We start from the raw sequence: 23,804 nt of genomic DNA on the forward strand, positions 1-23,804 counted from the left end.
AACCAAGCGTTAGTTCCACCCTAACCTTCCTGGTGAATTGTTTATGCCTTTTGGTTGTCAAACACTGCAGCTAAGGGAAATGGGAAAGTCAGATATTGCAGTAGTGTGTGCAGTCATTGACAGGATCTGGTTGGACATGTTCTAATGTGGTAGAGGTCTCAAGATACAGGCAGTAGACCCACCCAAGTCTCCTGTTGTCAAGACCAAGTCAGTATCAAGTGAGGCAGATGGCTGTAGTAGATGACCCAGAACCTCTCAAACTAGGTTGAAACTATACTGTGGTTCTTCATTTGTGAATTTGTATTCAGCAACAAGACAGGGTGTTAGAAGGAGCCAGAAGCCAGTCAGGTCACAGGTGACATAGTGGATCAATGGCTTCAGCAGCATCTCTGGCGAAGTTAAATCCCTTTCCAATTATGATTGGTCCTAGAAGTCAATGGGTATTTAGTCTAAACCCTGTCCTCAGTGCCACACAGCCATGGCGAGGGACTTTCCTAGCTCTGGCTCTGAGAGGGACTTACTCCATTACCCAGGATAAACCTCACCGAATCAAAGCACCCACCCAGTTCTGGAGAAGCAGAACAAGTTCGATGGGATCCATGAAGTGACAAATGTGGGCATATTGTCAACAGTATGGGGCCATCTCTAGAATATTGATCTTTCAAATGCCTGTAGTGAGCAGAGGAAAGGTGGCCAGGTTGTAGAGGCAGTTCATTGTAGTCTCGTCCTGATTTAAACCTGATTGAAGTTTGTTACAATGAACAGTTTAGCATCAAGTTCTAGTTACAGTCAAGGAATTGTGGCTTAAATTGGGTTCCAACTGTAAAGTGATTTGGATAAAGTACCTTCACATCTTTGGAAGTACACATACTGTAGTGTGAAAGCCCAAGTTCGGCTTCACAGGACTCAAGGCAGCTAGGGGCATAGATGAATCCAGACCAGTTGTGCCAAGTATTGGGTGTGTGATGAGCTGACCGGTTTAGCTTGGGATAGGCCTGCTGGTTTCCAGATGAAATTCAGGCCAAGTTTTCCAGGGCACCGGAAAGCAGTATTCATGATTCACAGGTTGAGACCACAGGGAAGGTATTTCTGAGGGATTAGAGTAAAGCTTCTCATGTCCCTCAAGTTTTGGAAAAATCAGTAATTCTGTGTCCATGGCAAAACTGCAGGTCAGATTTAGTGCTTCATTTTGCTTTCCTTTGTTAATGAGGAATCTACATGGTCAATGGGAAGCTGTTGCACATAAACTGCCTACCTTTAGAGACTGAGGCAAGCTAACAGTTGCTTTAATAACATTCATTAGGCCTTCCAAATGACTCAGGGGCAATGACAATGGTTCACTATCAACAGAAGGTAGAATCTGCCAGCTGAGCAGTTGTAGTGATTGTCACAACGATGTGAGAATTGAGCATTGAGCACCACATTTGCTCCATCTCATGGCCCATTTGCAGGCCCAAATAGAAATCCAAGTAGAATTGAAGGTCAAAATTTCGAGATACGTAAGGTGGCCAAACTTCAAATTAGGGTGTCAGATTTCTAACTTTCCAAGAAGTTCCTGAGGCCGACTCTCCTAGTTCTACTTAGTCTCTCTAGAATCAATTCCTGTATCATAGTCAGACATCAAGACCATTGAACTTCTAGTCATTTAGCAAGTCAGAGCCATTTCCCAGCATGGACAGATCATTTCCTAGAAGCAGGAATATTTCCTGTTTAACCTCCCAATGATATGCAGCTTGGCACATTATACCACCAATTCCTGCTTAATGTCCTCAGCCAGAACCAATGGTATGAAGTCAGAGTTGAGGGTAAGGACACGGTTGCCGTTTTCCCCAAGTTCAGTTTGAAGTATTTTCTTACAGACTGAAGGACCATGGCACAGAACTCAAAGCCACTACACTGTTACTCTAGACTAGTGTCAGCAGGGCAGAGTTACAGGTTTCTTTGCTCCAAGAAGTGATGCATCCTTTAATGTTGAAGCCTACACATACATCCAGATCTGTGCTGGCTGCCCAGGGGGCTTCAAGTAGTACCCTTCCTGAGAAGGAAGTATTTCCTTAGGCTAATGACTACACGTAGTGTCACAGAAGGCAAGACTGGCTCTTGCCAGTTACCAGCACCTTTCTCTTATGTTTGTCTTAGTGCAACCTAGAGTTTTAGTGAAACAAATACATAATGGAAAACAATCTAATGTGAAATGAGAAGCCATAACAACCAGAAACGGGTCTGAAAATACGGGTTAGTATAAAGACCTATTTGGGAAAACAAATTTGAGAAACCAAGAAGCTCAAGGTTTGTCTACAGGATGTCTCTCCCAATTATGAGAGTGTTGACAGGAATGCTGGCAACGACAGTGCCTCAAGTGAGGCCATTTGCCTTTCCAGTAGAAGGTGAACAAGTACTCCAGTAAATCCAACTCCATCCACTGTTCCTGTTCATGTGAACTGCCTGGTCTTGGGAAACCATGCATTCACTGGTGGAAAGGCAAAGACCATCCCAGCTCCAGATACAGTCCTATGGAAACTAACTGCAGGCTCTTCCATGCCTGCCCAGATCTTCCCATTCAGGCCATGTCATTGTATCTGGTGCAAGTGTCTATACTCCGCTATAGATAGGCTGGATCTGTAACCTATAACGTTACAACCAAAATAATCTGAAGACTAACAATGTGTTAGTTCATAAAACTAGCGTTAGGCCACACTTCAGGCAACTGATTTAGAAGCTGGAAACTCGCAAGCTAACATGGCTTCCAGAGTTGAGTCCCTTGCCTTACGTATTAAGGTTTTATGGAAAAGGTAATAAACTATCAGTTCAGTTAAAATCTGTCACTGTTGTAAAGTTGAGATGACAACACAAGCATGCGTTCTTCCCATGAATTCTCAGGTGATGCCTTTAGCTTTCTGCTCCTTGGTTTGGCTGTTCTGGCTTCCTCAAACCCACCTTAAATGGAGCTGTTAGTGGATCAAAGACTAATGGCAAACCACAATTCAAACAGAGCTGAGGATTAAAGCTGTATGGTAATTTCCAGAATCACAGAACCATGTGTTGGGGGAAGGAGGCCTAGTAGGCACAAAGAACAGCCATTGTGGGCCAACATGACTTTCATAAGCGGACACTGGCTGTCATTGATGAGAACTTCAGAGGAATTCAGATGATCCATTTCCTAGCCTTGGGGTGAGCAAAACCACATTTGGCTCAGCAGGAGCTGGAGAATGTGTCTTTCCTCCTACCCTGAAAACAGCCCAAGTTAAGGGACATAGCTTCACTGTGTGTGCTCACCCACAAGCGTGTCTTCTGGATTCAGGCTGCCAAGAGAACTCCAGTGCTTCTCAGTGGGGTTGAAGTTTAGATCAGAATTCATGCTTAGAGTTCACGTACTCAATCTCGTGGGATATTCATGCGTGGAGATAACCAACCCAAGTGAGAAGCCCAGAGGTCCTGTCACTGCACTCAAGTATGAGCTGTTTCACCCAGACCTTAGAAGTAACCCAAGCTTGAATGCAAGCCCTGGCATGCAAGCGAATGGAACATGTTCTGGCAGGTGACATACCCTACGCACCTGGATACAGTCATGGTGCTAGGAACAGGTATTGTTACGTGTTAGGGAAGAGCCTCTCATGAGATGTGGTATCTTCATTAGGTAAGGTAAAACAGGAGCCCTTCCACAAGATCTTCAAACTTCCAGGAGACCAGGGGTATAGAAACTGATTCATGGATATTGCAACACGTGTCGTCCTGAGGTACCCAGGCACTCTAAGGGCCTTGTCTACCTACCTACATGGCGAGGCCAGTTTGTACCATAGCCTGGATGCTCAAGGAAACTGGATGCCTCTTGGCCAAGAGGGCTACGACATTAACCGTAGACCCTGGAAGTCTGTTTGCAAACTTAGCTCCCTGAGAACGCAGCAGACACTAGTGATACAGCCCTCATCTCTGTCCAACGTAAGGGCCAAGATCTTCCATGTCATGGCCCCAGTGTCAAGTCACTCCCTAAATGACTTGTTTAGCATTCTTCCAAGTGAGGAATTGCGCAGGGAGCCTGCATCAGCTTTGTTTTTCTTCACTCTGGGATTTGAAGTTCAGAATTGACTATTCTCACTGCTCAGGTAGATACTAGCTCTGAAGTCTCAGCCAAGTTCAGTTCACTGGCCTCTAAGCCTGGGGCATTGCCCCACTCCCTGCTGATAAAGAACTTGAGAATTAGTGACTAAATAGCTGAGAATTGCCACTTACATGAATTTGTAGTCAGAAAAAAGACTTTCACTCGAGTGTGGCCCAGTTTGTCACCCACATTAAGCTAAGAACTTTCTGGAATTCTTCCAAGCTTCCCATGGAGCTAGTATTGGAAGTCCGAATGTCTTGTACAAGTAGCATTCCACAAAACTCCTAAGTCAGTTGCAATGCATTCCAGAACTGAATCATTAAGTCCTCCACAACCCAGATGTTTACTAAAATCATTCCCCAGTTAGAGAATGCCACCAGCGTGTTTAGAGTTACTGGACTTGGTATGGCAACAAGTTGCCGTTTGTTTTGTCCTGTGTCACTGCTCCATTGTTTAGGAGCTTTATAACCCAATGCAGGAAGTAACAATATTGTGTCATGGGCTCAGCAGTATGTGAGGGACATTCAATGATACACGGTAGCGGCTACCTTGGCGAAGTTCCTGTTCTACAGGAGTTAAAAGCAAAACGTTCTAGTACTCCTCAGGGATTAAGGGGAAGTATTTCCACAGATCGATCTAGTTAGAAGTGTTGCTAAACTTCCAGCAGAGTTAATGCTGTAACATTTGGAAAGCAGTTCATTTGGAGTGATGCAAACCAATCCTACAGATCCTGGAAAACAAGTTCTCCCCACAGGAGATGTTCAGCTCACTGCAAACCAACTCTGCTCAACAGCAATGTCTCACCATGTACTTCAACATTCAATGTCGTAAGAGACCCATCAACTACAAGTAGCCCTTCAGAAACGTTCTGAATCTTATGGTAAGCCTACGTCTGACAAGTCAAGGTTAGTGGCTTTATAGGTTATCCTACAGTATTAAAATTCTCAAGTCAGATGACTTGAGGCTAGTATAGCTCTATAGTTCTTCCCATGTGCCTGAGAAGTGGCCTTTGATCAAGGTCAGACCCCAGTAGAAGTTAGACGTCTCTCCCAACATCATTTACTTTGAAGTGTTATGACAGGGGCCAACCTTATGTGCACCCTACAGTTTTAGCATCTAGGATCATAGATGTGGGTTCTCTAGGGTACATGGAGGATGTTTTCACTGAGCTCAAAATTAGAAAGAATAGAATCTGGAAATTATTCCTTGTAAGGAGTCATTTCAATATTCTACCTTGGACCCAGTGCCATTTCCTTTCTCACAACTCATGAAGTTCACGCCAGTCCAGCTGTGCATTTGTCAGGCATTTCACCCGAGAATCCCACCCCTAATCTCCCAGCCCCTTCCAACCCCGCCTGCTTACTAGTCATCCTTAGGCAGTTACCTGTGTCAGTCTCTGGCACCAATCCATTGGGGCCTGCCCTCAATCCCTCCCAAAACCCACCCTACAACTTGTGGCTCACCTGAATGACTTGACAGCCCCCAGGTGCAGCTCTGGCCCTCTTCCTGGCCTCCTCCCCTCCTTTCCCTTTGTCTCCCGCCACCTCTGCCTTGTTCCTGCCCCACTGGAATGCATCTTCCAAGATACCTCACTGCATCTGGCATTTTCAGCTCATGAAAGAACTAGGCTGTGGTTATTAGCTGCATATAATAATGTAAGAACTAGAACTTGACCTGGCAGGAATGTTATTTATGACAGTTCAAGACCAAGGCGTGTTATGCTGCAAGAAAACCATCTATCCCCCAAAGCATTGGATTTGCCTTAGCTTGAGAACTTTCCTAGGTGAGTGCAGAAGTCAGTTGAGGATGCCCTAGACAGAGAGTCATGCCTGTTCAAAGCATGTTAGTAATTCTATCATGAGACCGTTTTAGATATGCCTATATTCCACAGATCATTTAAACGCTTAAGTCTTATTGCTCAAGTTTGATGGACAGCCATCTAACCCTGGCATATTATGCTTCCTTTCAGGACCAGCTGTCCTTCTCTTGAGATTAAGTGAATGACCTAGCCTGGAACAGACCTAGAAGAGACGTGTCCAGGAGTGTCTTAGTATGATCTCCCAGATACCCTCCCAGAGTTGGACAATTCCATAGGAGCAAAGGTAGAAGCTAAGAGTGGTCACAGTAGTAACCAGGCTTAATGTAGCTTAAGCTAGTCTCATGGTCACTACCCATATGTTATAGTTCCCAGAACATTCCTACCAGACAGGTGGGATAAAAACCCGGACAGCCATGACGGGAGCATCATTAAGACTCCGTCGAGGGTAGACCAAGACCTAGTGAGGGTTCTTCAACCACTTGATTCTCTGGAATCCCCATTTTCTGGCGAATTGATGGGAGAGGGCTTCTTCATTTCTACACAGAAGCTGGCACATGCTCCCGTGTTGTAGACAAGTACAATAGATCAGGAAGTAAAGAGGGGTGTCCAGAACAGGAATCCTGGATTGGATGTTCGTTTACTCAGGACAATATTGCAGGGCAAACAGATCTATTAGCAAGATGTAGTGGGACTGCAGACTGAAGAGCATCCCAGGAAAAGGGAAAACAGAAGGCAGCTCTTAATCCCTCCCCACCTCAGCATAAGATGTGTGGCAGTGCTGAGGAAACACTTGTTCTCGTGCTGAGAAAGACAGCCATCAAGGCCATCTTTTGGCAAATCCAGGCATCACAAACAGCAGGCAGTAGCTACAGGGCATGGGGTGTTCAGAGCACACACCGAATAGCTACTGGACGGCCACAAGTGAAAGTGCAACCGTTTGATAGGCAGAGAGTTAAAGCAGAGACAAATCCTCATTTTAGGGCAAAGGTACATTGAGTCTAAGCAGAAGCTACCAGAGCACCACAGCCAAGGATGCAGTACCTCTGCTGTGGTAGACATCTTGTCAGATCTGATTCACTCAGTATCTGATTCAAGCTTTGTCTCAATGTATACACAGCTATAGTAGAGGGTCTACCTGGGAAGGGTCAGTATGCATCATTTCCTCAGGGTATGTTGAGGAATATACTGGCTGGGATCTTCAGCTCCTTTCACAAATGGCTCTTCAAGAAGCTTACATACCATTATTTCAAGGCCTTTTCTTCAATGGAAAATTGGAGGAAATGCTGCAGGAGAGAGATGAAGTGGGGCAGTCTGCCACCCAATGGCTGCAGTACAGGATTTCTGCATCTGCAGTGTCTCTGCACGTACCTCCAATCTGTTATTCAATGAGGGATGTTAAAGGAGGTGTTCAAGAAAAAGTATTTCCCTCTTTGGGAAATGGGGGGAGAACAATGATCAGTTCTTCCTCGAGCTGCAGAGATCTGTCCAAGTGTAACTGGCCACTTGTTCCCCAGTATGCAAATTCCTTTCTTGCCATAAATCCCAATCCTAACTTATGGGGTATTTAGTGAAGCTATGTCTAAGCTACTACTCATGAAGTAGCACCGGACCATGTGAGGAACAGCTGTGCAAATGGCAAGAATGGTTTGGCATGTATGATCTGCTTCCCACAGCACCGAATTGCCTGGAAATACCATATCAATGTAAGCCTTGGGAAGCAAAGGCCACTGTGGATCTGAAAACTAATTGGTCTTCAGAGTTTGGGATGAGGGGCGAGAATAGTGTCAGCTCAGTTTTACTTGGCTGTGTCTGTAATGTCACCCAATTTGAAGCAAAGTAATTTAAGTGTGAGGCTAATGCAGAGCCTGGTTCATTGGAGACTAAAGCTTCATTAAAACTATGTATTACAGGGAACATCCATTGGGTTGCATTTTTCTTGGTCTATGAGACAAGCATTGGGCCTTCACCTCTCAAGTCTCCTGGATGAGCAAGGATGTAGGCACCCATACCAACACTAGGGTGGCCAGCTCAAGCATTTGTCTGCCTGAGACACCATGGCTTCACGTTGAGATCAGGCATGCATTTAAAAGTTTCATCTGCAACAGGCCTGAGCTCCAAACATGGCCATGACAAATCATAGCATCTAGTTGAAGTGAGAAGCTTAACATTTGTACAAAGTCATCTGCATGGATTTAGGTTCTGAGGTCCTTGTGAAGCAAGAAGAGCAAGGCTTGGATGTGGATTGTCAAGGGCTAGATGTATGCAGTCTAACATGAATGATAAACTGATGTAGATCACGTTTCTACACGAGCCTAGTGCCACTCAACTTGATGCTCAATGAAAGCTCAAATAATGCATAGGTAGGGCTTGGATCATTGCTTGGAAACCCAACCTGGTCAGAACAGGGATACCAGCTGGGTTGCTTTTTCTTGACCTATGAAGATAAACATTTCAAAGAAAGTGACCGTGAATCACTTAAATGAGTATTCATCTTGGTGTGTCAGTGTACATTTAGTGCTTCCAACCAGGAAGTATTGGAATCTGACTTCTGGCTAACACTTGCCTGTTCAGGAATACTCAGGAGAACACTGTTACACTAAAAACTACACGCTGGAAGCAGGTAAGACCAAGCTGACTAGAATACGCTACAACCTTGAAGTTTAAGGCCGAGAAATTCCACGAACAGGAATGTGGGATGATGCAAACCAGATGAGGGAAGAACTTTCAACCCAAACCCATGATGACCAACTGGAGCCAGTGCAGGAGTGATGCTCACTCCCTTTTGTCCTTGTATCTGCTTGCTAAGGTGCACCTTAGCAATGGAAAAATCTGGGACTTCACAGCAGTCAAGAGGGCCTGCTTCTACCTGGCGACCAACTGGACTCCTCAATGACTAAGCAACAAACTTTAGGACCAATGCTCTTGCTGCTACAAGTAATGATGGGGAGTCAGTCTGAGACACGGTTCTCAGGTTGGCCAGGTCTTCCACAAGATTGAGCTCATCTTTCCAATGCTGCCTGTTTGTAAGAGATCCTTGCCCAGAATCCCCTGGCACTAGTGGAAGTGTAAGTATCAGGGTCTGATCTGTAAGAGCTTGTAAAGCTGAGCAGCCAAGCAGAAATGATCGTCTCTGGCTTCACTCTTAAAGGGTTCAGTCTTGGGAAGCACAAGCAACTTGATCCATCCCAGATAAGCAAGGATGCAGTTTAACCACGAGTCTAGTACCTGTTTCCTCCTGGAGGAGATCAAGACGTACAGATGCAGATGTCTTCCTGTCAGACTGTTATGCTAGCTGATGCTTATTTATGAAGTGGCCTACCTGGAGAAGCCAGTGTTATGCTATCTCCAGAATACTTCCCTGCCCCGACCCCATGTCTTCAGACAGGATGTTTTGAGCACCATAATCCTACAGGTGTACCACACATGGTCATCACCACACCTACATGATGCAGCAGTTAGGCTATGCTGATAAAGTAGGCGAGGTTGATGCTAACCTACCATATACCTGAGGCCTTAAGTTTTCTGTGAGATGCTAGGATGTGGCTCAGTCACCTGGCTGTTCTGTACTGACATGCGGGAAGGGGCAAACTTTGAGGAGGGGCCACCCAGGGAGTAGAGCAACATTAAGATAGTCTTCCACTACTGTTTTCCTTGGCTTTCCAGTCCCCTCCCTGGGCAACAGGTTCTTGGAAGAAATCCAGGATCCTGGGGGCACCTTTGAGGGTGGATGGGGTGTAGACTCAGTTCTTGGAGTTGTTGCCGAGATCCTAAGTTAATTTTAACAAGTACATGGTGCCTTCAGTGTGACGGTCATCTGAACACCTGCCATATCTTCCCATGTGGGAACCTAAGAGGCAACATACCTTATTACCATAGATATCTGTGGCAAAGTCAGCTACTGTTTAACTGCATGCCATGGGCAGATGCTGTGCAGGTTTAAGTAACCTCCTATGATCCCAGTTAAGTGCAAATGCTGATCATAAGCATCCAACAACACCCTTAAGCTCCCAACCAAAACTGGGGCCACAACTGGCCTAGGACCTTCTTGGAACCTATAACTTTTACTTTTGTCCAACATTCCTGTTGGTAGAGGCCATCTAGGCAAACTTCCACTATGATCATCAGCCCAGGTGTTTTAGAATTGCCCATAGATTATCTTAGTCTCTTGGTCAGTAAACAAGGACTAGAAGGCTTGCCTCCTTGCCTCCAAGTCAACTTTGAATGATTGTCTGACGAAGGCACTGTTGCAGTGCCCAAGGTTTCTGTGAAGTCTGAACAACCCTTCTTTGGCCTGTCCTTTTACATAGTTCTATAACCTTGCCTTTGGCCTGGATGAGGCTACTTATGGCTGGGACTGGAGCGAAGAAGTGAGCAGCAGCACAGGATGCTTCTGGCTTCTACTGGCCAGGCTGCTCAGAAGCAATTGCTGTTACCACTAGCATTAGCTCATGTGTTGACTGTACTGAAGGCAGTCTAACCTAAATCCCAACTTCTGAGGTTGAGTATCAGAAGTTTGAGTGGTTTGCTCTTTCACGTTAATGCAAGGCAGAATTCTGCATGTGTGGAGTGGAGTTCAGAGTCTGATTACGTTGGATTTGTTTTTTCCCCTCCCAAAGCTGAGTGCAGAGGGGAGTGGAGGAGAGCGAGAACTCTGCCGGCTTGGGAAGACATTGAATAGTTCAGCTGTATCCCCTCATTTCCTCTCTGTATGAAGAGGCCAGTAGGCTGGGTTGCTGCGCTTTTCAAGAGGTGAATTCTGTGTGTGGTAGAGTTCCCTCAAATGGAACTATTTCCCCCACTGCATCACATCTCCTTCAGCATCCCTTTCAGTTCTTTCCACCAGGCACAGTGGCGTGAGATGAATACATCTTTACCCCTTAAACTTCCATCCTGTCAGATGAGAACCCCTCCATGTAATCAACTTTATGACTGAAGATGAAAAGGGATAATGCCAGGTGCAATCCTGGCTACAGCCGGAGGGTTCAAGGCCTGTATCTAGTGCAGGTAACCTAAGTCCCCATACATTTCTGTGAAGCTAGCAGAGCCAGAAGACACAAAGCAAACATTAAGCAGAGCCTGCAAGATAGAACAATGAGGCCCAAGAATCCCCAACTATGCAGCAGCCACCATTGGGATAGTCACTTGAGATTTATAACCTCCATCCACCTGAACTGGATAATGAATTTGGGTCCTTGGCCAAAAATCGACATGGATTTGTGTGCTTGCATTGAACAGAGTGATGGCAGTATAGGGAATATACCAGGTGGTCACTCTTAGTGCATTTCAATGCAAGTGGATGTAGGAGCGGAGGTTGCTCTGAAGTAGCAGTGACATGAACTTGAGTAACAGGTTTTCTTCCATTTCAGTCCCAGGTCACTAAGGTAACCTAGGGTCCTGGATCCATCCTTGAGGAATTTGGCACCTAGAAAGTCTCTTCAGACTGCACCAGGAGTGCAGATACATGCTTAGGGACACCCAAAATAGGTTCAAGTTGATGCTGAGGCATATGAAGTCCAGCACCGTTTGAGCCCGTGGTGTCCCGCTGCAGCATCATGCTGATGTTGCTAGTGGAGGCCCATGTTTAGCACACGGGGACTACTTGGGAGCAACCTCATGCATTTAGAGGGGAGAGGTATAGACCACTTAGATTCCAGATCCAAACCAGAGACTAGCCCTTGGCCAGGAGTCAGGATGGTATTTGTTCAGTCCAATTTGGTTGTGGTTAGTGTCACATAACTGGAGAGTAACAGGCCCAAATGATGCTAATGCAAAGTCCGAGTATCTTTTGCAATCCTAACCTGTTAAGACACTAGATCACTGGGACAAACTGGGTCATGTTTTAGTATACACTGAGGTTCATTTCTTGAAACACAAGGACATTGCTTATAAGCCACGTGAACAAATACTCATCTTGGTAGGGCATCTACACTTGATGCTTTTAGCTGGAGCTCAAAAGCTGGTGAACTCCTGAGCTGTGATACTTCATTCCTTAATACTGAATGCTTTTCTGTCTCCCAAGTATCTGCTTCTAGTGTAAGAGCCAGACAAGTTTGCTCCTTTTCACGATGCAAGTGCAGGAAGTCTGATCTAGTCACTTAACAGCAACCTGGAGTGATTGAGTAAGGTAACTAAACTGAAACAAGCTTCAGAACTGCCATGGATGTAGACATTTCCAGAACCCTCTGGGCAAGAACAGGTTGGTGTATGAAGGTGCCAGGCTGGAGATGTCAACCTTAACATATGAGGCCCTGGAATTCCAGGCTAATGAATGTTTCAGTCTAGTTCATTTTCCCATGTCAATCACTTTTCTGACTTGCCTTGAAAACTAGAGGGTTTAAATGGTTACAGATGACTTTCAGGACTTTCAGTGCAATCAGTTCTTATCTGTGGAAAATTTTCCATTGTCTCGTTTTCAAACGGATCTTCATTGGGCTTTGTTCTGTTCCCTTTTACTACTTAAGTCTGGAATTGTAGGATTCAACTCCAGTACAGAAACACGATGGAATATGGGCTGCTATCAAGTGGCTCTAAGCCCTTCTCAAAGAGCCACCCTGTCTGTCACTATTATGTCCACATGTCATGTAATGTTACTGGCCACTCGATAACTTCGTATAGCCAGCAGTTCAGTATCACCCATTATGTTTTAGGGAAGTTTGTCATCCTTCCCAGACAGAAGTTTGACTCCAGATACAGGTGCCCCCTAGCCATGATCTTCATGGGGACAGTTTCACCAAGGTAAGCTCTTTACAGCAGGAGAAGGTAAGCCCAAGTTGTTACCCAACATGTAACCTCTCCTTTACTATAAATCCTTATCTCCCAAACCCTAACCAAGAAATATTGCATCTAAGGATATTGGAAGATCATGAGTCCCTCATAATGCTGGGGAACAGTTGTGGTCACCAATGGGATGTGTGGATGTTCACAGCCAAGTTCCTTCAAGCACGTGGACTTCAGAATAGATTCTGACAGCAAGTTTGAATGTGAAGGGTAAATCCTCAAGGTAGACTTAGAGTCCTTGCATCTGGAGACAAGCAGTACATACAGTTACAATTTAGATTTGGCCAAGCCTTATTAGGCTGGTCCAGAGCTTAGTTCAGCTTGAGGTCATAGTAATTGGGTAAGGTGGGGTCATACATGGAGAGTCTGGTCAACACACTGCTTCATAGTAAACAAATTTTGCTCAAGCATCAGACAGACCGTTGAGATTCGACACAGTGACATACATCACGTTGACTACCTGTGTGGCAACAGGAAGCTTGAAGGGAATCCGATCACTTAGTGGGGATTTTGACCAGAGCCTAGAGGTGTGTGAGGCACCTCCAGACACTTCAGTGTCAGGTGAACACCTGGGCCTCTGCCTCAAACGTGTGCCACGTCAACACGTAGGCCAAGCCAAACAAGCATACCTATTTTCCTGCAGTCTGTTTCATAGATTGCTGAAGGATTAAAGTCATTGACTTTATCACTCGATAGAAGATTAGGAGATTAGGATAGCGTGAAGAGCAAAGTGAATAGATTTGGAAGTCTATGCTCAAATTCCCAGGGATACTGATGTACCTAGATGCATTATGCTTTTCCTCCAAAGACTTCACCTGCAACAAGCCGAGTCAGCGTTCATGGAGGTGCTTGACACTTTAGTTTGCTTCCAGCTAGGTCAGGCGTATTCCTTAACTTGATCCCATGAATGCAGCATAGAGATGAAGCTTTTGTTTCATAGCTTTGAAGAATTATCTATGTTAGAGTCTTGGATTTGAGGTTTTAGATGTAGTTCCTTTCTTAATGTTTTAGGGGGAATTAGCTCCCAGGAACCTCTGGGCGACCACAAGTAAGCTACAACATGTATCTACTCAGACGGAGAGGCAAGACAAGTAGAGTCCACTATTCAGAGTGGCAGAGCCAAGGGTCTTGGCTTCCAATGCCACCAGCTTTAGTCTCATGTTGTGCTGGGAAACCACTTGCCACCTTGGAAAAGTGAGCTTGTATTTAGGTGTGCATCTGTCCCTTACCAGGATGGAGTTAAAGTTGCAGCTGTAGCAGAGAACCCATCTGGCAGGTGTCAGAATACCCATCCATCTACTGGCTAAGATTTCCTGCATTTAAGAAGCAGGTCTACTTCTAGAAGCCTGTGTCATCATTTCCAAGCTTAACCTACTGAGAAATTGCAGCTGCCAGTATTCCACTGCTGTTGTCACAGTATTTAGAACATGCCACTGAGGCTACTAGGGAAACATGGAAACCTTACCAAAAGGCTTATGAGCATTCTTACACACGGAGCCTGGTGTTCTATTAGTGCAAAGTTCAGTCCTGCATGTGCAGTCCCACAACTTAGGTATGAAGTCTATCACTTGAGCCCAAGCCCAGTTCAATCACTTGGTCTAAGGAACAGCATGTGAATTACATTTTAGTTTAGCAAGAATAAGTTGTGGAAGGACTTGTCATTGGCTTGTCTTAGCAAATGTTTAGGTACTGTCTAAAGATGAAGTTCTTTCAGAGGGGCAAGTTATGTGTAAGTACATCCAAGGAAGCAGCAAAACCCGTTCCTTTAGGGATGTTGAGGCTAGGACTACTGTCCACAGCACATGTGTTTGTGTTCAGGTTAAGATACAACCAACCATCCTACTTTTTCTATTTTGTAGAGACTGCTGGGTAAAGAGACTTGGAAACAAACCAAGTGAACCAATCTTATTAGAAGATGGAAATAAAGGCTCAAACTGAGTACATCTTGATCCAAGAAGCCCAGACTCAACATTGGTAGGCACTGTGAGGACACTTTAGTACCCCTTAGTCCCTTCAATGCCATACTTTGTCAGCCTCAAGAGATTAACCTGAGAAATGCTCCCTCTTCCTAGGTCATGTCCATTTCCCAGACAGGACCTCAAGTAGTCATCACTGAAGATATCCAGAGCCCCCTTCTAGGTTTCTGGAAGGTTTTTGAAGAACTGTAGTCAATACAGGAAAACTTGGTGGTGGTGGGCAACTTGGGGTGGGGGTAGGGGAAATCCCAGTTAAAATTAAACTGCATGATGAAATAACAGTGAAGTTAGATGACGAGAGGTCTTCTGCCCCCCCTACACACATACCCACACAGTCCAACAAGCCAAGAGCTTTGCCCCCCAAGAGTCATTTCCTTGGGGATGGCTAGGCAAGCAACACAAGGAAGCATTTCACTTAAAGCCAAGAAGTCTTCGAAGCTACTTAAGCCTTGCAGTTACCGCTTACCCTTCCAGCTACTTGTTATACAACAGAGCAGGTAGTAGGAAAGGAGGGCAGGACACAGATTGCACCCTTCCTGACAAGCAAGAATCTTTGCTAAGTGCTCTGAATTGGGAGCCATGGACACTTAAATGTAGTCTTTAACCTGTGTAGACTTCTAGAGAGCAGGTGCTTTCTGCTTCAGCTTAAGTATTTGTGCTGATGCTGGACATGGCGTCCAGGATGGATCAGTAGTAGTGCTTTTCCTGCATTTTTCCAGCTAACCTCAGGAGACCACAGGCCTGGGGAACTGGAGCAATGTGCCCCCGAACAAGCCAAAACATGCTCACTTGCATCTTTGGCTTACAAGGAGAAAAATGCTGAAGATAGACCAACTAACTCCTGCATTCTTCCCTATCAATGACTGGGATGCACAGGACTGAAGGTAAGTGCATGTGCCACAAGTGGTCTTGAGATCAAGCCTATGGAGGATCAAAGTCAAGCTTCAGACAGGAGTCTGGGGGTTAAGAGTTAACGGGAGAAGCCAGGTGAGATGGGAAGCTTGAGAAATCGCATGCTTCTATCCCCATTCTACCCTGTGAAGTTAGGACCAAGTGGAGCTGAAGACCAGACAATGCTCAGCAGAGGTGATCAGGCATTTTCATAGCTGTGGAGATCCATGGTGAGAAGTGTATTGAGCACGAAGGGGCTGAGAGGGTCCTTGACTCCTAGTAGCACATGCTCCTCAGGTATGATACCAGGAGCAGGGAACCCGTTTGGGGTTTGGCAAGACCCATCCTTGCCAATTAGCCTCGGAGGGAGCGCCCCTGCTCCAGTCTTTACACTGTCAGATTGCTTTGGAATTTGACTTTAATCCTGCTTTTAAGCTGATGCAAAACATGACTTAGAGCAAAGGGATCCCATCTGTGCCCCTTGAACAGCAGGAAAACAGACTTTTGTTCTGGGTCAGGGAGGGGATACTCTGGAGATGGTCTGGCTCCCCAGCCCTTGCCCTCCCTGCCTCTCAGGTCTCAAGGCTAGAGGCTGGAGCCACTGTCACGTCTCATTAGAGAAGCTAAGCATCTTTGCTTCCATTCTTATGATGGCAGACACTGGATAATCACCTCCACAGGGAGTTGAGGGGGTGGACACCTTAGACCAAGAACACAGCTCATTAGGGTCAGATGCAGAGGCAGTCAGTCGTCCCCCGCCGCCACCCGCACCAGCTATCTTTGTTCGGATCCCTCACCATGGCCCAGAAGTTAATTGGTTTTGGCCATGGAGGCTCCATTCCTGATGGATGCATAGGCATCATGCATTAACAGTCTGGGGGAATTTGAGCTTTCTCTGGCATGCATTGTTTTGGGCTTCACTATGTAGGGGTTAGTTTTATCTGGCCAGGTTAACTGCAACAGGCTTGGAATCATCTCAGGGCCGAGTGCGAGTGGACTTACAGCATGAGCTTGAGTTTGCAGGTTAGATTCTTCAGCTACACACATTGCTCGTGTTTTATGCTTCTGGGATTAGCCATCTGTTGTGGCCTCATGACAGAAGCACCTAGAGAAGGCAGGCTTAGAAACCAGTAGACCTTTTCCAGAACATTCCAGAAGGAGCGGTCATGATGACCCAGATGTGTTACCTGCACCAGGTGAGCAACCATGGTCAAGTCAGGTTTACTGTCTTGTTTGCATATTACAAGAACATCCATGCCCATTCTCATCTCAGTCATGCTGTTCTGGTTTCTGAGGCGGTGGGAGAGAGTAGCGGGGTGATCAGTTGGATCGGACAGTGTTTGCTCCGGCAGCACCTATGCTAAAAAAGTTGGATAGGACGTCCTGGTAGGATTATTATGTGGCTCTAGACAAGGTTTGCAGGACCAGAGAGTTATGGCTGAAGTTCAGCCAAGGAAAACAAGTAGAGCCAGGTAAGTGACCCTCTGAATGGTGGTCAAGGTACAGGGCTGCCTCTAGATTTCAAAGTGGAGCAGGAAGTGTTAACTACCTCTTGCCCATGTAAGTTCTAAGATCATGCTAGCCCTAGAGGCCAGATTGGCAGCACTGTTACACAGACAGGCTGACTTGGAAAAGCCTCAGATTTGAGGTGGGCAGGGGTCAAGTCTTTCCCTGTAGATAGCTTTTCATGAAGCAGCATATGCTGGCTTAGCACCGACTAGCATTCGTTAGCTTCTACCTACTCCTGCTAAAACCAACCCGGTCGACTTTCACCCAGGGTTTTCTCAGCAACTGGGCTTCTTCACCAGTCTGGGATTTGGATCCTATACTGAGTCAGCTTGCAATCTTTCCCAGGCAGTTAAGACAGCTTTCTTTGCTTATTAAAAGCACATCCTAGATGGTTGTGTAGTTTAGAGTTCAGGCAGCCAATGCTTAGCAGATGAAGTTTCCTAGGACAAGTGATGCATGTTTTCTGTAAGTGTACTCGTTCCATGGTTATAGGGTCTTTAGACTCCTGAAACCCAGGAGTCTAGTTAGTTCCCAAGAGGTAGGCCAGCAGATCAATTTAACTTATAGGTGTTCCCCTCAACATTCATTCCTAACAGTTCAGCATGAGAAGTGGAAGTCATTGAGTGAAACTGTCTCATTTGAGAAGTGACTCCCGTCAATACCACGGGAGTATTCGTCTCCGACAAGACACAAGTAGCCAAGTGAGCCTCCAACTCCATTCAGTAAATCCCAGTGGGTCTTAGATTTAAGCTTGGTTGTATACATCCAAGCTAGTCAAGCGTTCTGACTCAATACTGAGGTCAATGGCGAGAGGCTTCTTTGTCCTTGGGAATGCTTATGTGCTGGGAGGAAAAGCATTAGTGAAGCTTGATGCCAGAACAGATCAAATCCTTGTCCCAGGTGGGTTTGGAGCTTGGCTGGATGTTGTCTTGGAAGGTGTCAGTGTTGGCGTCAGCCTGGAGACCTTTCCTCCACCCCCTTGTAAAGCTTTACAGAGTATCTGAAATAGAACTCCGTAGAGCCAGCACTTGAATGACTGGCCCTTGTCTTCTATTCCAGGGCCACGGTGTGTTGGGTTTCTCAACTCGTTGTTTTACCCATTCGAGCCTCCCTCTAGAGGGCGCCTTTCTCCACCGTAAGCTGGCTATGTTCCCCCTGCATCTATTTCCTACAAGTTCTGCAGAATACGTCAGTACACCTGCTTATCCCTTGAGTACTAAGTTCCTAGATTCCATGCAGCTTGGTCTACTTTGAAGTGTTTGATACTGGTGCTAGTCACTTGTGTTTATGCTAAGACAACTACAGCATGTCTAGCATGGCGCAACAGTGCTCAAGTCAATACATGTCAAGTGTTAGGACAGAAATCTTCCCGAATCCCTAGGATGAAATCTTGCAAGCAATGGGTGAAGGTCCATGGAGACCAACATTAGAGGTCATCTCTGCCTGCACCAGAGTCTCAGAAGTGAGCAAGGGATCAAAGCATTGGCCAGGGAATTTGAGTAGCTACATGTTGGCATTTGTCTTCACTAGGGCTGTAGAGGTAGGCACCTGGTAGGTGCTACGAGGCAATCCAAGACGGGACATTAGTCAGAGGCTTCAGTGCAAATTCAACAGGAGTCTATGAAGTTGTTTACTGCCACAGTGAAGAGCTCTTGAGCAAGATCCTTTCGTGTCCTGGTTGAATTCTAGACTTCAGAGCCAGTTAAGCAGCCTGCAGTTATGCTATGTTTGATTAAATGCCAATTCCTTACATTAGGCGCTAGCTCTGCCACAGTTAGCAACTTGCCTATGCATAGAAGGCAAGGACTTACATTCTAAGGCCTAGAAGGCCAAAGTGATTATGTTTTCAGGACTGGTTTTAATGTTTAAGAGCCACCACACACACATGGTATCCCATGATGGGACCTTAATACAGTCATCAGCAACCCAAGGTATGGTTGATCTCCAGGGTCACCATCTTAAAGTTGTCCTGTTAAGTCATGGAGCACCAGCTGACTATTTGGATTCAGAGTCTCGGGTTTATCTTGTTTTCTAGAAAAGGGATTTGCTCTGTTTCATGTTAGTTCCTTGCTGCTGCTGCTATTGGACTTTAAGAAGGCTCAGCTCTTCAGCCAGTACTGCTGTCTGATATACCAGTCAGTGTTGTGGGCGAAGGACCATGAGAAATTGAGTGCAGGTAAACATGCCGGGAAACAGGCATCAGTTTCCTGGTGTCCCAGTCTGGGAATGGTCTTAATTGTTGGATTCGGGTTGAGAAGTGAGGTTTCAGGTTAGTAGCACCCAGGTTGGTCTTGACAGGCCTGGAACCCAGTTACCTTCTCTAGGTGTCAGACAGCACCCGTTTGGTCCAAGTCCCTTTGAGGTCCCATCCGGACTCCACATGAGGTTCTGCCTATTGGTGATTCCCTGCAAGCAAGATTGGGTGAGGGCTGTTGAAGCCTACAGTCTTAGTCCATCCCCATCCAAGGAGATTGGAGAGCATGTTCAGTCCAAGGCGTATCTAAAAGGCATTATGCCGATCTAGTTAGAGACAATGCATGGACCAAACTGCACTGTTTACTTAGCGGCCTGCTCCATTGGAAGCTATAAAGCCAACCTCCAGGGTGGGGCAGTACTTGTCCGGATTCAACTCAAGTACCCTCGAGACTTCAAGTGTTACAACAGATACAGAAAGGATAGATTCTAGAATTTCTGCGACATGGTGCCACAACAGTTCACAGTATGAACTATGTTGGTTTCAGGTGCCTGAGGTATAGTTCTAATATACTCAGTATGGGTTCATGCTGAGGTTATGCTGTATACACTTTGTGTGCCCAATGGGTTGAGTAGGATAGAAGGTTTACGCTATACATTTTAATGTATATCTAGAAACAGCCTAACATCTGACATTAGCTGGGATTCTATAGGCTTTAATCTTCATGAACGTATGTGGGGTTTTAGAATCCACTCGTGGGTGTCCTGTGTTGTGGTCAGGTATTTATGTTCTGACTTCCATGTGGAGTGTTCTGCTCCATTTTAACATGTCGCTCCAGTCAGGCTAGCCCAAGTCAGGCTAGCCCAAGTCAGGCTAGCCCAAGTCAGGCTAGCCCAAGTCAGGCTAGCCCAAGTCAGGCTAGCCCAAGTCAGGCTAGCCCAAGTCAGGCTAGCCCAAGTCAGGCTAGCCCAAGTCAGGCTAGCCCAAGTCAGGCTAGCCCAGTCCCGAGTTTGAGGTGTTCCAGGAGCTGTTAACAGCTCTGCATTGGGTGTGATACTGATGGGATCCACTGGTGGCACTGGGGTTGTGCAGAAGCTTCTCACTGGGTGTTCTGCCAGCATTGCTTCAGGTATTGGGAGACACCCCCGTACTTAGTGTAGTCTGCAGTAACATTCTCTTCATTATTGCTAGTGAGCTGTTAAGACTTCTGCTTTAGGTCAATAGCACCTGGGTTTTTAGATTAGCCCTGAAGGATCACCTTATAGGCACCCTGTTATTGAGACAAGCTAGCCTGAGGTCAGTCTTCCGCAGAACCAAGAAATCTGAATGAGCCCGAGAACATTCTGCAAGAGTGCTATTTACCTCTAGGAATCAGGCCCATAAGAAGGTATCCTTGTAGGCAAGATTCATAAAGCGTGCTTTATGTGCTTTGGAGCCTAGTGCGATCACATGTACTTTGATCTTAATTGCATATGCTCGAAGTGTCTCACCTTGTTTAATATTTGATCGGTGATTTGTGTGCAGATCAATAGCATTGCTAGAGCCAGCACTATTCACATTGACAGCTGTCTCTGCTCGTCTGATTAAGACTATGCCAAACTTTCAGCTTCAGAAAGCTTACATGGCCAGGAAATGAACTGAGACCTTACCAGGACTCTAGTGGCTAAGTCCAGGAGCAACTGGAAGCTCCACGAGGTCTTCATTCACCTCCCTGCTACCACATCGTACTGCAACCTCTACTGGCTGTTTTCTAGGCCTATTTGTCGGTCTTGCATAGGTGCTGCCAGTGGGTCGTGTACACAAGCATTTCAGATTCAGGCATACAATTTACCATATGTGGAAGATTCTGCTTTGTTTTATGGTGGAATGGCCAGGTTTGCAGAGAACCCCCGCTTCAGCTGGCATTTAGATGCACAAGGAAGCAGCTGTCTGGCTGTTGCTGTCTAACGTGGTCCGTGATGTCTGGTCCTGCATGTTCAGACCTCAGAATCCTTGACATTTCAGTGCATTTGAGATTCTAGAGCTCCATGGTCAGCAATGTTCAGATACCAAGGGTCACATTTGTCATCAAGTTCCTCCCCTTCTGGTGTATTGAGAACTGAGGCTGGCCATTTGGCCCAGCGTTAGAACTTGAGGCTGATCCATTGTCCGTGAGCTGCACATTGCCTGAGGTAGTATCAAGTGTTTCATAGTGTTAGAACTCGAAATCACAAGTCCAAGTTCTGAGGCTATCCAAGTAGCAAGCCTGGATTTTCAAAAGGTAGACTCAGAGCCTCTGAGGACCTGTCTCTAAGTTTTCAGGTTTCATGCCGTTTCATCAGGTACCCAGATTGTCTACTTCTGATCTTCTGTCAGCCATTAGATTGGAACTAACTTTCCCATTTTATTGCCCCCATGCGCTCACAGGGGACGTCATTCTACATGTGACACTGTTCATGAGTACTCATAGTTTCACCAGGCAGAGGACATTTTGTCACCAAGGAGCCTAGTACACAGTAGCTACTTTATTGTGTAACTGCCAAGTACCTGCCTGGCACTACAGACTACAGGTCACGAGAACTCAGACCAAGCTGCCACTATGGCAGGAGAGTCGTGTGGAGGTCTTCAGATTAGGTTGACATTGTTTTCTGGTCTTGCCAGCTCTCCTGGACTGTGCACTCCAGTCCCTTTGTTATCAGCCTTGGGTATAGGGCTGATATTACGAGGATTCCGATAAAGCTCCCCGAGTGGCAGCAAGCTGTAAACATTCCCGCTGATGCCATTTGATTAGCTGCCTGGGAAGATGCTTGAAGGTGGTCCTGGCTTGTCACAAGCAAGGGTGCCATGTGAGCTGTTGAAATCAGGCAGGTGGGGGCCTCCACCATGGAGCTGTATAAACACTTGGCTCTGAAGAGCACATGCTGTGATGCTGTAACAACTCCCAGGCTGGCTATGGCTTTGTAGTTTGTCATAGTCTGTGGGGATGTATGCATAGCTCAGATGAATCAGTGACTTATTGTGATAACGGGGAGAACGGTTTCGTCCAATGCCTTTAGTTATATCCCTAGATATAGGGTTTATTTCTGTTGCTGTTCATGGTATGGCGAGGAGTTGGCAAGACAACTTGTTTGGTGGGCATGTTCCTAGGTTAGGTGCCAGAACCAAATACCCAATGCCAAGTTTCAGCGAGGTCATACCAACACCTCAGCTCAGGTGGGAAGACATTTCCAGGAGATACGTGTGCATGAGCCTCAGGTTTGCCTTCTCGTTTAGTACATATGCAAACATCTTGCAAGGAACACTTTGAAGTATCCTAGGCATACAGTACTCAGGAATTCTGTAGCCCGAAGTTCAGCGCACATTGAGTACTTACAACCAGCCCTTTGTTCCTGCTCCTAGCAGGACAGTATTGGTATCTGCATGTCAAGGGTTCGAGTTACCTGGGTAGTTTCCAGGTGGCTTCAGCTGTGGTGAGAAGGGGTACTGTCTGCAATGGGATGTCAGTTGAGCTCTGCAAGTTGGCAATGCTTCAATGAAGCTTGCCATATTAAGGCTGGTAGTTCCATTCCTGGGAATCCACCCCCTGGTAGTAAGAGCACTGGTTCATAGGACACATTGCTAAAATGAAGCAGCCCATTTCTTGTTGTGGGCTAAGGAGTTGATAGCCGAGTGCCTACAGGAGATGGGCTTGCGGCTGAAAGCACCTGGTCTAATCGGACTCTTTGGCATCCTATTATTTGGTTAAAGGGCTTGGGGGGGAAAGTAGTAAGAAAGGGAGGATTCAGAGAGACTTCACCATCATTGGTCTCCTGTCGGTGCTTCATCCCCAGACCCTCTGTGTCCATGTTACTGGCTCTGCTGGCCGGAGCCATTTAAGAGGCATTGGGGTCCATGCTGTACTGGTACCCAGGCTTTGGCTGACTGAATCCATTCGTTTGTGTCAACTACAGAATCATGCTTATCTCCAAGGGACTCTTTCTAGTCCGATTAAAGCGATGGGAAAGAAATTCCACATGCTAAGCTTGTCAAGACAGCCATTAGCACGAGCTAAGTTAAAGGACAATGGAAATGATTTTACAGTGTCTGAGTGTTCAGATGAGGCAAGAGCTCATAGAATTGACAGGCTAAGTCAGGCCCGAGGATGCAGTTGAACCAATCAACTTCAATCCATTGAGCAGCAGCACATCAAGCTTCCATGGGGTACTCTGCAGTGGGAGTCATGAGCTGTGACAATGAGGTCACTGACCAACTTCGCTCGAGCCCGAGTTAGTTCATGGTTAGAGATTTACCCTCGACAATTGACTTTGGATTTGTGTTGCGGGCCTGAAGAACTGTCTGGCACTCCTCCTGAACCATGTTCATCCTTAAGACTCGATTTTAGGATTGAATAGTGCAATAGGCCCAGGCATCATTTCCCAGGTTTAGGATGTCCCAGGGGCAGGTTGAAATTAAGCCTACAGTATCTGAAGACTGCAGTACCTAAAGGATTTGTGACTTCAGAGTTGTCCTCCCTGGCTTCAGTAGCCCTTTGCCTATGTTGCTGCTGAACAGCCATCTTTC

The sequence above is a fragment of the Ochotona princeps genome, chromosome 29 (assembly GCF_030435755.1).
Source record: "Ochotona princeps isolate mOchPri1 chromosome 29, mOchPri1.hap1, whole genome shotgun sequence".
NCBI lineage: Eukaryota > Metazoa > Chordata > Mammalia > Lagomorpha > Ochotonidae > Ochotona > Ochotona princeps.